We start from the raw sequence: 14,241 nt of genomic DNA, 5'->3' as shown, positions 1-14,241 counted from the left end.
ATAGTGCTCAAGGGAACAGTAGACCAAGAACCAGTGAGCATAATAAATATATATATATACACACCCGAGAGCCCCCACCAAATTTGTCAATCAAACACTCCAAAAGATGAAAAAATGAAGTTACAGGCTCAATAATTATAGTAGGTGGCTTTAAGACACCACTCTCAGAGAAAGGTAGACCACAGGGAAATAAACTTAACATGGAGGCTACAGATCTAAACATTATGATTAGAAGACTTGACCTGATATTTTCAGAGCTCTCCACCCAAATGGAAAAAAAAAACATTCACATTCTTTTCAAACCCACATGGCACATACACATAGATAGACCACATGCTGGGACACAAGTTGAATCTGTGTAAATTCAAGCACATAGAGATCACACAGACTTCTTTCTTCAACCACTATGCCATAAGCCTGGAAATCAACAAAAGGACGATTAAGAAAACAAGGGAAAACAATTGGAGGATGAATAACTATTGCAAAAGGAGTGGGTACTGGCACAGATCAGAGATGACATTAGGAAGTTTCTAGAAACCAACGAGAATGAGAATACAATGTACCAAAACCTTTGGGACACAATAAAGGCATTTATTAGAGGAAGGCTGATAACAATACATGCACACCTGATAAAGGAAGAGAAACTTATGACTGATATGCTGACACAAAACTTACAGCAATTAGAGCAGAGTCAACAGGACAATTTTACTAATAGAAAAAGAAAAGAGATAATAAAACTCAGGGCTGAGATTCATGATGAGGAAAAAAAGAAAACTGGGAAAAAAAACTAATGCAGCTAAAAGTTGGTTCTTAGAAAACATTAACAGAATCGACAGACCACTGGCAAACCTAACCTAAGAAAGGAAGGAACACATTTAAATAGCAATGATGAGGGATGAAACAGGGAACATTACAACGAACCCTAATGAAATCAAAAGGACAGTTACATAGTACTATGAAGGCCTGTATTTCAATGAATTCAACAACTTGGAAGACGTGGACACATATTGGAAAAACAATCCCTCCCTAGACTATCCCAGACGGACGCTCAAAATCTCTACAGATCCATTGCAATAGAATAAATAGACAAGGTTATCAAGGGATAAGCCCTCCCCCACCCAATCCCACCCCCCTGACTAGATGGCTTCACAGGAGAATTATACCAGGCATTCAGGGAAGAATTGAAACCAATCCTACATAAATTCTTCCAGAACATAGAAAAAGACGGCAAACTCCCAAACACTTTCTATGAAGCTAGCATAACTCTGATACCTAAACTGAGCAAGTATCCACAAGAATCGAGAACTACAGACCAATATCCCTAATGAACATCGATACAAAAATCCTTAACAAAATACTAGCCAATAGAATACAAAAGTATGTAAAACAAATAATTCAGCAAGACCAAGTAAGATTCATACCAGGATGCAGGAATGGCTCAACATAAAAGACCATTAGTATTATTCGTCACATTGACATGAAAAATTATGAGAACCACATGATAATATTAATAGATGCAGAAAAAGCATTTGACAGCATGCAACAACAATTCCTATTTAAGACACTCAAGAAGATAGAAATGGATGGAAAATTCTTCATTATGATACGAGCTATATATGAAAAACCAACAGCCAACGTGGTGATCAGTGGAGAAAAGATGAAAATAATTCCACTGAAAAAGGGGACCAAACAGGATGCCCCTGGTCCCCACTCTTACTTAACATCGTACTGGAGGTCCTAGTTAATAGCACAAGGCAAAGATAAGACATCAAAAGTATTTGCCTGGGGAAGGAAGAGATGAAACTATCATTATTCGCAGATAATGTGATTTTCTATATGGAAAATCCCTAAATCCCCACAAGGGGAGTATTGGAAGCATTAGAGGAGTATGGCAGAGTGGTAGGATACAAGATCAATAAACAGAAGTCCATTGGACTGCTCTACACATTGGACAAGACAATGGAAGAGGGGATCAAAAAGGTAGTACCCTTCACAACAGCCAAGCACAAATTGAAATATCTAGGAATATACCTGACTAAAAACACCAAAAGATCTGTACAAGGAAAACTATAGAACACTATTACAAGAAACCAAGAGTGACCTCAACAAATGGAAGAATGTCCCATGCTTGTGGATTGGAAGACACAATATAGTAAAGATGTCAGTTCTACCCAAGGTACTATATAGTTTGAATGCAATCCTGATACAATTACCCTCATCTTTCTTCAAAGAAATGGAAAAAGTGATGACCAAATTCATATAGAGAGGGAAGAAGCCCTGAATTAGCAGAGAACTCCACAAGAAGAAGGATACAGTGGGAGGGCTTGCTTTACCTGACTTTAGCACTTATTATACAGCCACAGTGGTCAAAACAGCATGATATTGGTGTAATGACAGATACTCAGACGAAGGGAAAAGAACTGAAAACCCAGAAATAAAATAATCAGCATACAGACAACTGATTTTTGATAAGGGCCCCAAAAATATTCAATGGGAAGCAGATACCCTCTTCAACAAGTGGTGCTGGAACAAATGGATAGTTACCTGAAGAAAAATGAAGCAAGACCCTTACCTCACTCCATGCACAAGACTAAACTCAAATTGGATCACAAACTATTAGGGCCGCAATGAGGGAATTGGAACAATCCTGAGAACTTTGGCACAGGGAGTACATAGGCTGTCAGAAATAGGGAAGGACACAAGCACAGAGGAGGCACAATTTGACAAGTGGGATATACTGAAGATAAAACACCTGCGTATATTGAAAGAATTCACCAAGAGAGTAATAAAAGAGCCCACAGACTGGGAAAACGTCTTCAGCAATGACACATCAGACAAAGGCCTTATTACTAAAATCTACAATACTCTGCTAGCTTCCAAAAAGAAAACAAACAAACAAAATAAACTAATTGCCCACTGAGGAGGTGGGGAACGGACCTGAACAGAAGTTTCACAAGGACAGAAATCTCAATGGCAGAAATCTGAACATATGAGAAAATGTTCCTGATCATTAGCCATAAGAGAAATGCAAATTAAAACAACAATGAGAAACCACCTACCACCCTCAAAGATAGCCCAACTCAAAAACTCATATAGTAACAAGTGGGAGGGGCTGTGGAGAGACAGGAACTCTCATCCACTGATGGTGGACCTGTAGGTATGAACAGCCATTATGTAAATCGATTTGGCGATTTCTAAAACAGATGGAAATCAAGCTACCATATGACCCAGCAACCCCCCTACTGGGCATATACCCAGAAGAGGCAAGAAACAAACCATGACCAGACATCTGTGCTCCAGTGTTCATCGTGGCACAGTTAACAATTGCAAGGAGTTGGAAACAACCCCAATTTCCATCAACAGAAGAATGGCTCAAAAAATCAACCATACATACCTACATACATGCATGCATACATACGTAGACATTCCTAAAAAGCAGTTATGAACACATGAAGCACATTGCTTCATGGGAAGTATTGGAGGAAATTATGCTAAGCAAAGTAAGCCAAGCAAAAAAGGACAAGTACAGCATGAGTCTGCTGAGGTAAGCTTAAAAACTGCAAAAGGACCACAGGGGAAAAAGTACTGTATGCATATATTCCTGGGGTGAGGTACAGGTAGTATGGCAGGGGCCAGACCCAAACCAGGGACACATATGGCAGTCAACTAAAAAGGAGGGGGAAAGAAAGGAAGGAGAAAAGAATGGGTAGCCGGGGAACAGGGCACTAACCCATCCAAGGGAGGGTGTTGTTTATATCTCCACAGGAGAGGGTGAGAGGGACCAGACTTCAACTTGGTACACCAAGAACATGCCACATGAAGCAGGGAATCAATAGAGAGATCTACGGGGCTGGCCCCAATCCCAATTAGGTGGACACCCCGCCTCCCCCCACGGTAATTCACTCCAGAGGACAACACTGACGCTATGGCTCAGGGAGAGGGGTGCATCTGACCAGAGAACACAGGAGTAAATGAAGAGGGAAGGAGAGAGAGTGGAACACATCCTGGCCCACCAAGCTCCAAGAACCATATTCCTGCTCAGAGCTGCCAATGCACAGAGAGAACCATAGGACTGGCTGCAGCACAAGACACAACGTTTCTCACTGACCCATAGCGCTACGAGGGACCACCCTAGAGGCACAGATCAGGCTGCTCTGACCCCGCCACACTGGGGAGAAATGTGAAGGGAGTGCAACAGAGCAGAAAGGGGAAGAAAACAATGAAGTCCCTAGAGAATACCAAAAATAGACTTTGGGGCCAGGGCATGGCACCCCATCAGACTTGATCGGAAAACACTCCTAAAGGGCAACAAAAAGATTTGGAACTATTTATAGTTTTCTTTCTTTCTTTCTTTTTATGTTGGGGTTTGTTGTGGTTGTTTTATTATTTTGGGTTTTTTTTTTGCTTTGCTTTGTGCTTATTATTGGCTCTGCAGGTCTATCTAGATAAGATGCTCAGTATAAATAATCCGGAGAAGAAAACAATGGGACTGGTGGTTGGGGTGGGGGTGGGGGTACATGGGAGAAGGAGAGGCCGGGGAAAGGAAGTGGGTGTTAACAAACAGAGAACAAGGGAACCACAAGTGCACAAGTGATCTAAAATCGATGGTGAGGTAGATGTAGGATGGATGCCTGGTAGGGCCTGATCAAGGTCAAGGTAACCGGAGGAATAACTGAAACCTGAATGAAGGCCAAACAGGATAGTCAGACAAGAGGAAAGTAAAAGGAACTAGAGGAAAGAATGAGGAGGCATAGGACTTTTATAGAGGTCTAAATACAGGCATGTGCATATATAAATATATTTATATGTCATGATAGGGAAATAGATTACATATATTTATATGTTAAGTATTAAGTAGCAGATGGACATTGGGCCTCTACTCCCTCAATGCAAGAACAATTTGTTCTAATAACCTGTCATTCAATGATGCTCACCTTTCCTAAAGGATCGCTGAAGACAAAATGGGTGCATAAGCAAATGTGGTGAAGAAAGCTGTTGGTGCCTGGCTATCAAAAGAGATAGTCTCTGGGGTCATAAAGGCTTGAAGAAAAACAAGCAGCCATCTAGCTGAGAAGCAACAAAGTCCATATGGAAGACACACACCAGCCTGTGTGATCATGAGGTGTTGATGGGATCAGGTATCAGGCATCAAAGACCCAGAACAAAAAAAATCATATCAATGTGAATGATGAGGAGTGTGGAGTGGAGACCTAAAGCCCATCTGTTAAATAAAGAAAAAAGAAAAAAAAAGAAGAAGAAAAAAAAGCCCATCTGTAGACAATTGGATGTCCCCTTACAGAAGGGACACAAGGAAGAGATGAGCCAGTCACGGTGTAATATAGTACTGAGTACCGAGGAAGCATACAACTTTCCTCAAGTTCTTTAATTCCTCCTATGCCTCCTCCCCACTATCATGACCCCAATTCTACCTTAAAAATCCAGCGAGACCAGATCATCTACCTGGGGACAGATAAGACCTGGAAACCCAGGGAATCCAGGACAGATTAAACCCCTCAGGACCAATAATTAGAGCAGTAATACCAGGAGGGTATGAAGAAGGTGGGGGGAGAATGGGGAAACCGATCACAATGATCTACATATAACACCCTCCCAGGGGGATGGACAATAGAAAAGTGGGTGAAGGGAGACAATAGTCAGTGTGAGACATGAAAAAATAATAATTTATAAATTATCAAGGGTTCATGAGGGAGGAAGGGGGGAGGGAGGCAAAATGAGGAACTGATGCCTTGGCTCAAGTAGAAAGAAAATATTTTGAAAATGATGTTGGCAACATATGTACAAATATGCTTGACACAATGGATGGGTGTATGGATTGTGATAATAGCTGTATGAGACCTCAATAAAATTATTTTTAAAATACTTAATATTTAAATATATGTACATAGACCTATATCCCTCTCGTGATATATTAATATATTTATAAATGTGCATTCCTATATTTATACTTCTATTAATGTCTTTTGCCTCCTAGTTCTTGCCTCTATTTCTTTTTACTTTCCTCCTGTCCCACTGTCTTGCTTGATCTTCATCCAGCTCTCCATACTTTCTTTTGGCTACATTGCACTTGATCAAGCCCCATCAGGCACTCTACTTCCTCCTCGCCATCGATTTTAGATCTCTTATTGTTCCCTTGTCGCTGGGATTTTTGCTTCCCCCATCTTCTCCTTTCCGATGTCCGCCCTGGAACCATGGGACCCAATTTCTCCTCGGGTTTGGTTATCCTGCCTATCTTACATGGATAAGCACAAGAAAAAGAAAAAAGAAAAAAAAAGCCTATACATAGTCCCAGGTCTGTCTGCTGACCTTTTTGAATATTATCCAAACCCTGCCCACCGATTCCGAAGTCTATTTTCGGGATTCCTGGGGGAATTCATTTGCTCCCCTTGCTGCTCTGTTGTGCTTCCTTTGTTGTGTTTCACTCCAGTGTGTGTGTGTGTGTGTGTGAGAGAGAGAGAGAGAGAGAGAGAGAGAGAGAGAGAGAGAGAGAGAGAGAGAGAGAGAGAGAGAGAGAGAGAGAGAGAGAGAGACCGGGCACAATTCCCACACAGTATCTCCAGTGCTGTCCCCCGTAGCACTGTGGGTCCATGAGGAGGCATTGTGGTTTGTGGTGAGGCCAGCCCCACAGTCCTTTCTATGCATTGGGGGACCAGGATTTCTTTCAGAACTCTAGGCTAGAAAATTCTGTTAGTCTTGGGGAGGCCTGGCAGCAGAGTCAGAGCGGACAGTTCCCAGGCAAGTGGCCCTCCACCTCTTTGTGTGTCTCAGCTCAGCATTGCTGTGGTCACGGTCCATTCAGCTCTCTGCAGTTGGCTCACATCTTATCCACCCATGGCTGGAGGAACACAATGAACTTTCTTCATGGTAGCTTCTGGTGTGTGACATGCAGCGACAGGCAACCTTCTAAGAAGGTCGTTGAGACCCTGATTATGTAAAGGGACATGGAGCTATAGGCAGAGGGAGGAAGGGACTTGAGAGGCAAGGATAAGGGGGTAACCTTGGTACTTTGGGAAGCATGGTCTGGCTTAGGAGTGTGAGGGAGTGATTGTGACCTCAAAGACCATCGTGTCATTGGGACACAACTCTGCTCTCAGGGATAATGTTTAGAACAATCAACTTCAGACTTCAGAGGAACCTGCCATTTCTGGTCTGGAAAAAATCACCACACAGAGATGATGGTTAATCTAAGACCTTGCCCAAGTATTTTAGGTGGTAGTTTCATGATGGTTTTAGGAAAATAAATGTTTACTATAGGTGTATTCTGTGCCAGGGATTACAGTTAGTTTGGCAGAGAGGCTCATGAGAGTGGACTCTAATCCAACTATCACACCACTACCCATGGTTGTCATTGTTGCTGTGGTTAAGTGCTGTGATAGGTTTTGTGTTAACTTGACTGGATCAGGGTCCTCAGTAGTTTGGAAATTGATGCTGCCCGCTTGATGGGACCCAACATAATGTAAACAACTCCATGTTGGGATATGGTGTGATCAGCAAAGCAGTTGTGGGAAAAATTAGGGTAGAGTGCAAACCCTTACTCAGGTCACAGTTCTTTGTGATGTATTCTCTGGTGTGTGGCTTAGACTTCATATAAGCTGGTATGGATCCTGCATCTGAATTGTCAGCCTCAGATTCTTGAGACTTGCCATATTGCCTTCCAATACTGGGAGACATCTGAGCCTAACATCTGACCTGCCATCCTGGGACTTACCTACCTCTGCATCCACAGGTGCGGGTCTTCTTACTTTGCCTTCCTGCTTCCCAGTTCATCATCCCTGGTACCTATGGGAGTCAGGAGAAGCCATCAACTTCATATCTGATCCAAAGCTTGAACCCGACTAGACTTAACTATTCCTGAAACTATGACAACTGCTTCCTTGATATAAATGTATATAGAAATATATGTCACTGGTTTTGCTTCTCAAGAGAACCAAGCCTAACACAGGTGCCATTGAACTGGCTCCATCTCATCATGATCATATATACAACAGAATGAAACACCGGCTGATCTTGCTCATTTTTCATTACTGTTTCTATGTTTGAGCTCATTTTTTTTCTGCAGCTATTGTATCAGTCTACCCTGTGGAAGGTCTCCCTCTTTTTCACTGACACTCTACCAAGTATGATGTTCTTTTGCAGGGACTACCCTTCCTGATAACAAATCTAAAGTATGTCAGATGGGGTCTTACCACCCTTGTTTCCATGGGACATTCAGGCTTTATTTTCCCAAGATTTGTTTGTGCTTCTGGCAGTGCATAGTGTATCCAAGCTATTCCCCAACATCACAGTGTAAAACTATTAGTTCTTCTTCTTCATTATCAATGGTAAACAGTGACAAATGCTGCTTAAAAATACATATCTGAAGAACTATGAGAATGTATAATAAGGAGCCTGATTTTGATGGTGAGGATGGGTAATTTAAGCAGAGACCAGAATGATTCAGAAAGAACCAGGAATATGGGGTAGGAGAGATTGAGTAAAGTATTTCAGATTACATGAGCTGAGAGGGAAGATGACTAGTGAGTAACACCAGAGTGAGGGGTGAGAGGGTGCAGGGGCAGAGGAGGGAAGACCCTGGAGACCATGAGGTACTTTTGAAGGGTGTTAATCAGAGGAGCAAAAAAGATCATAGACATTATGGTAAAATATATGTAATAAAATAGCTATTTTTACCATTTAAGTGTGCAGTTTATTGACATTAATTACACGCACCATGTTGTGCAACTGTCACCACCATCCATTTTTAAAATACATCTTAAAATGCTAATTAGGAGGGGTTTACATTTCTGACCATCAGTTTTGTGTTTAACAGTTTAAGTTACTTGTCAACAGCCCCCTGCCACCCTGAGATCACATGATCTCTTTTTAAGTTTTCCATTATTAGAAACAGAAGCTCTGTTCCCCCGAAGCAATCATTTCCCGTCTTTCCTCTTCTATTCCCTGATAACCTTAAAACCAGGTAGACATTTGCCTATTCTAGTTATTTCATGTAAGTAGGATAATCTAATATTTGTCTTTTTTGGGTCTAACTTATTTCACTCACAGTCAAAATATGTTTATTTCATCATAAGCCTGCTTTCAAGTTTCATCCACATTGCCACCTGGATCAGAATTTGATTTCTGTTTATGGCCGCATCTACTGCATGGATATACTAGGCACCCCGGTAGTGCAGTGGTCGAGTGCTCAGCTGCTAAGAGAAAGGTCAGTGGTTCAAACCCAGCGACTGTTCCTTGGGAGAAATATGTGACACCTTTTTTCCATAAAGATGAACCACAATCCAACCCACTGCCATCAAGTCAATTCCAACAGCCATCAACAGGGTTTGAGAGTCCTTGTCAATCTTTATGAGTCTCCTTTTTCTCATTTGAGGTTGCTGGTGGGTTTCAGCCACTGACCTTGAAGTTAGCAGCCAAATGCTGATCCAACGGTGTCACCAGCCCCCATTAAGATTCTCAAACTCAGAAATAGATCTATGTGCATATATTTATAGGTTTAGTATTAAGATAGAAAAAAGACATTGGGTTTCCACCCAAGTACTCCCTCAATACAAGAATACCCTCTCCTATTAAATTGGCATTCTATGATGCTCACCTTCCCAACACAACCACTGAAGAAAAAGTGGGTAAATAAGCAAATGTGGTGAAGAAAGCTGATGGTGCCCGGCTGTCAAAAGACATAGCGTCTGGGGTGTTAAAGGCTTGAAGGTAAATAAGCAGCCATCTAACTCAGAAGCTACAAAGACCACATGGAAGAAGCACACCAGCCTGTGTGATCATGAGGTACCAAAGGGATCAGTAATCAGGCATCAAAGAACAAAAAAAAATCATATAATTGTGTGCTCACCTCCATGATACAATCGCTGAAGACAAATGGTGCATAAGCAAAGGTGGCGACAAAGCTGATCGTGCCTGGCTTTCAAAAGATATAGCATCTGGGGTCTTAAAGGCTTGAAGGCAAACAAGAGGCCATCTAGCTCACAAGCTACAAAGCCCACATGGAAGAAGCACACCAGCCTGTGTGATCATGAGGTGCTGAAGGGATCAGGTATCAGGCATCATCAGAACAAAAAATCTTATAGTGAATGAGGGGGGAATGCGGAGTCGGGACCCAAACAAAGGCCATTTGTAGGCCACTGGACATCCCCTTACAGAAGGGTCTCGGGGAAGAGATGAGCCAGTCAGGGTGTGATGTAGCAACGATGAAAAATACAACTTCCCTTTAGTTCCTAAATCCTTCCCTCCCATCCGCCCCCACCCCCTCCCCGGCTATCATGATCTCAAGTCTACCTTACAAATCTGGCTAGACCAGAGGAAGTACACTGGTACAGATAGGAACTGGAAACACAGGGATTCCAGGGTGGACGATCCCTTCAGGACCAGTGGTGTGAGTGGCGATACTGGGAGGATAGAGGGAGGGTGGGTTGGAAAGGGGGAACCAACTACAAGGATCTACTTGTGACCTCCTCCCTGGGGGATGGACAACAGAAAAGTGGGTGAAGGGAGAAGTTGGACAGGGCAAGATATGACAAAATAATAATTTATAAATTATCAAGGGTTCATGAAGGAGAGGGGAGCGGGGAGGGGAAATGAGGGAGGGGAAAAATGAGGACCTGATGCCAGGGGCTTAAGTGGAGAGAGCAAATGTTTTGAGAATGATGAGGGCAATGAATGTACAAATGTGCTTTACACAATTGATGTATGTATGGATTGTGATAAAAGTTGTATGAGCCCCTAATAAAATGATTTTTAAAAGTTCTCAAACTCAAAAACTCACTGCCATCGAGTTGACTACTGACTCACAGTGACCCTGTAGGACAGGCAAAATTGCCCCTGGGGTTTTCTGAGACAGTAACTACCTCTTTGTGGGAGTAAAAAGCTCCATCTTTCTCTGGAGGAGTGGCTGGTGGTTTGGAATGGCTGAACAGGTGTTAGTAGTGCAAGAGCAACCTCCATGCCCCCGAGGGCTCCTCCATACATAAAAAATACATCCTGAGAACCCCCCAGGGGAAGTTCTTGACTCAGAATCCGCTTGATGGCAATGGGGTTTGGTTTTGGTTTGCTATGGATTTACCTTATGTTGTTTCTCCATCTGCTGATGGGCCATTGGGTTGTTTCTACCTTTGGACTATTGCAAATCATGCTGCAACTGAACATTAGTGTGCAAGAATTGGAGTCCCTGCTCTCCAGGGGACAGCTTTATGGCATTTTAAAGGAACATGGAGTCTGTTGTAAGGAGAATGAGTAAAGGGGCAAAGACAGTGGGATGACCATTTAGGAGGCTCCTGCCTTGTCCAGTCTGCTGTACTGCAGCAGAGTGGGAGAGGCTAAGGGAGGGAGGATATGAGGCCTCATAGACAGTGAGGGCCATATCTCATAGCAAGCAGAGCACAGAGATGAGTCCTAGTGATATCTATGGGGCCTAGATCAAGCATAACCTGAAGCTGGCCCTACCTGTGGATATCTCAATTTTATGAGCCAATAGATTACCTTTGTCTTAAGCCAGCAGGAAATAGCTCAGTTTTCTCATTTTTCAAATGGAAGATTTCTCACAGACATGTAGGGAAGGAGAGCTGGGAGCGTTGGGAAGAGGACCCTTGAGGGGACTCAACCTGCCCAGTGGCTCCTTTGGGAAAACCCTCAGTGATAAGTGTAGACACAAGCATTGCCATCCTGCTGAAGTCTGGGGCCCACAGATAGTCACATCACCATCAACAAGAGCAACAAGAACAATCTTCCTTTACTGAGTCAACTGCACCTGGCATTGGATTACTTCCTGGAAGCCAGCATGGGGATGGAGGGGGAGGAGGAGGAGGAAGGGAGGGAGTCATGTCTGTTCATGAGTGAGAGGTTTGAAGGAGATGCTGGTGATCCCTGGGAAAGTCCTAAAGCTGTAACCAGAGTGCCTGTTCACGGAGGGAGGAGACATTGAGTCAGAAGCTGGCACCTCAATCCTCTCCAACCCAGTTCCCTTCATCAATACAAGCTTGAGAACCTGTTGGGTGGTTTAGCTTAGGCTACTGGGGCATCTGTTATGCATGCTCAGAGGTCTGAGCTACCGGCCCATGAAGGAGCGGTACACTGCACATACTTAGAGGTTCAGGTTTCTGGCCAGGAATGGGAGATACACCTGGGTGGGCGCTGCACCTGGATTGGCCCACCTAGGTCAGATAAATTCAATTCAGCCAATGGGGTTGACCAGGGTCATCCACCACGCCTCCCGCGGAATAATTGAAAAAGGCAGGAGCCTGAGCTGACCTTGTGACTTTCTGACTAGCTTCTAGGGAGGCTGCATGGGGTGAGGGGCCCTGCGGGTGCCTGTGTCAACCTGAAGCTTCTTCTAACTCTCATAGAACTCACTTGATCACAAACCAGGCTTCAGCGTGAATTCTTTCTCACGCGGAGCCAAAGACCGAGGTATCTCTCTCCCCAGAAAGATCTAACAAAGCCACTATGGGCCAATCTTAGGAGCTCTTAAGAAGCAGGAGAAACGTAGCCCTGAAATCACTAGGGACAAGAAAGGATGTTGGTGTGTTGGGCAGGGAAACTGAAGTAAGAACCTGGCAAGCTAACAGCGAAGGGAAGGGAAGCCTTCAGGTTAGCCCGCCCCCTCCCCCCTCAGTGAGACCTCTCTGGTCGGAATAACATGCCTCTGACCTTCGACTCCCTGTGTTTGCTTCTGGCTATACCCAAAGCAGGGCTGTACTTGCGCCATCCTGAGCTGTCAGGGCGAACAGAGCGGGGCTCACCTAGTGGGGCTCAAAGGTTGCACTCTGACCTGCACCAGAGGTCTCAGCAGGACCACTGGGGCCCATGTCGGCTGATTGCCTGCTGGGGTGTCAGTAAGGTCACACACAGGCCAGAGACTAGACTTGAGATGGTGGGAAAATTCAGTGGCCAAAAAGAAGCCTGGGACCAGGGGTTTGGTAACTTGCAGCAGGCAGGTGCCAGGCGAGATTTTAACTCTGGAAGAGCATGGCTTTGTACCAGGAATCCCCGAGTCTGGAGGGCAGACTGATGGAGCGAATCTGAGTCAGGCTAGAAGTCTCTGGGTGATGCTGGCAGTTAACGTGCTCAGCTGCTAAGTGAAGTGTTGGAGGTTTGAATTCACCTAGAGACATCTCACAAGAAAGGCCTGGCAGTCTATTTCTGAAAAATCAGTGGTTGGAAACCCTGCAGAGCACAGGTCTACTCATACACACACGGGCTTGCCATGCATTTGAGCCAAATGAAGTGCTACAGGAAGAGGCCTGCATTTATACCAGGGCTTGACCACTTAGAAGCTGTGTGTTCTTGCCTCTTTCTGACAGGTGACCTCCTCTGTAATGTGGGGCTAGTCTCATTTTGCTCCTGGATTCCTGGATGTTGAGCCCAGAACAGAGTCTGGAACGTCTGATCAATGGTGGGTGAAGGTGCAATGGGGTCAGGCTCTCCCTGGGTGCTTGAAGGACCAGGGCTACATTTGTTATCACAGGGAGAAAAGAGGAGTTGGTGTGGAGGCATTGAGGGTGAGGGCCAGAAATACACCTGTCACCTTCTGGCCCACATCAGAATATTGGAGAGATGGTGTCCAGGCAGGAGCTGAAGGGTCATTTTTCCAGGAATGCTAGTGGTGGGCAGTGGCTGAACTACCCTGCGTCCCCATGAACTGTAAAGGGCTTTAGTTCATGGAAGGCTGCAGGGGACACTGGTTGTTTGGTGTTAGAGGGACCCGTAGACCTGGCGATCAGGACACAGATCTCATGGAAGCAGGCTTGATCAGGGGCTCCCTCAGCTGGATTTGTGAGTGAGCTTTAAACATTGGCATGGGACTAGATGACTGCTGTGGGTAATCTCCCACATGTGCTGCCCCCACCCTCCCTGCCTCAGAGCCTCCAGGAGAAGGTTCTCTCTCTCTTTAGGGGATGCTAGGGAAAGACGGAGCTTACCTATAAAGGGATCCCACTGGAGCGAGGGCTCAGGATCACAGGTTATAGGTTTGCCGTTAGGAGAATAGGAGGGCAGAGGCAGAGGGCCTCCAGGTCCCAGGGGCCTAAGGACTGAAGTATCAGGGTGAGGCTGGGACACAGTGCTGAGAGTGAATGAGGAAGTGAGGTGTCATCCCCGAAAGTGAACCCCCCTTACACTTTACACACCATGTGTCTCAGCCTGGCCACAGACATTTTGCCTCAGCCTATCACTTGGCGTGTGCGTCCTGGGCTGGATTCACCTGTAAAATCAATCCACTGA

The sequence above is a fragment of the Tenrec ecaudatus genome, chromosome 10 (genome assembly GCF_050624435.1).
Source record: "Tenrec ecaudatus isolate mTenEca1 chromosome 10, mTenEca1.hap1, whole genome shotgun sequence".
NCBI lineage: Eukaryota > Metazoa > Chordata > Mammalia > Afrosoricida > Tenrecidae > Tenrec > Tenrec ecaudatus.
Note: the sequence above shows the minus strand (reverse complement) of the source record.